Below are 1,191 nucleotides of genomic sequence, written 5' to 3' on the forward strand. Positions count from 1 at the left end.
AACCCGCCACCTTAGGTGTATGTGGCTGGTGGCTGGTGCCTTAGCCGCTTGAGCCACAGGCGCTGAGCCCAACTTCCAACTCTTAACCTTAAGCGATTCTCTTGCTTCAGCCACCCAAGTAGCTGGGACTATAGGCGCCCGCCACAATGCTCAGTTATTTTTTGGTTGTAGTTGTGATTGTTTGACAGGCCTGGGCTGGGTATGAACCTGCCAGCTCTGGTGTATGTGGCTAGCGCCCTAGCCACTGAGCCACAGGTACTGAGCCTGATGTTTCTAAAGTTTTAATAATGAGGATACCATAGGAAAAATATTTTGGGACCGAGCATAATGGCTCATGCCTGTAATCCTAGCACTCTGGGAGGCCAAGGCATGTGGATCTCATTGAGTTCACAAGTTCAAGACCAGCCTGACCAATGAGCGGGACCCCATCTCTAAAAAAATAGCCAGACATTGTAGTGGGCTCCTCAAGATGCTGAGACCAGAAGATCGCTTGAGTCCAAGAGTTTGAGGTTGTTAGGAGTTATGAAGCCACAGCACTACAGAGGCCGACAAAGTGAAACTCTGTCTGAAAAAAAATTTTTTGACACAGAATCATACTTTATTGTCTGCGGTAGAATGCTGTAGTGTCATAGCTCACAGCAATCTCAGACGTCTGGGCTCAAGCAATTCTCTTGCCTCAGCCTCTTGAGTAGCTGGGACTATAGGCACCTGCCCTAATGCCCAGTCTTTTTTAGAGATGGGGTCTTGATCTTGCTCAGGCTGGTCTCAAACTCATGAGCTCAGGCAGTCAACCTACTTCAGCCTCCCAGAGTGCTAGTATTACAGGCGTGAGTCACTGTGCCCAGCCTAAAAAAATAAATCTTTTTTTTTGAGACGGAGCCTCAAGCTATCCCCCTGGGTAGAGTGCCATGGCATCACGCTCACAGCAACCTCCAACTCCTGAGTTCAAGTGATCTTCCTGCCTTAGCCTCCCAAGTACCTGGGACTACAGGCACACACAATCATCACAATCATGCCCAGTTAATTTTCTTTTTTTTTTTTAATTTTGAGACAGAGCCTCAAGCTATCCCCCTAGGTAGAGTGCCATAGCATCACTCTCACAGCAACCTTCAACTCCTGGGCTCAAGCGAGTCTCCTGCCTCAGCCTCCCAAGTAGCTGGGACTACAGGCACCCACCACAACGCCTGGCCA

The 1,191-nt window shown here is 49.0% G+C and overlaps 1 protein-coding gene across 1 annotated transcript in view; it reads left to right on the forward strand.

The window, feature by feature from the left end:
- SPTAN1 (spectrin alpha, non-erythrocytic 1) overlaps window positions 1-1,191 on the forward strand; it is an 89,219-nt gene that overhangs the window by 60,872 nt on the left and 27,156 nt on the right. The gene's annotated exons all lie outside the window — the stretch shown is intronic.

The sequence above is a fragment of the Otolemur garnettii genome, unplaced genomic scaffold, assembly GCF_000181295.1.
Source record: "Otolemur garnettii isolate 467f Iridium unplaced genomic scaffold, OtoGar3 scaffold00014, whole genome shotgun sequence".
NCBI classification, from domain to species: domain Eukaryota; kingdom Metazoa; phylum Chordata; class Mammalia; order Primates; family Galagidae; genus Otolemur; species Otolemur garnettii.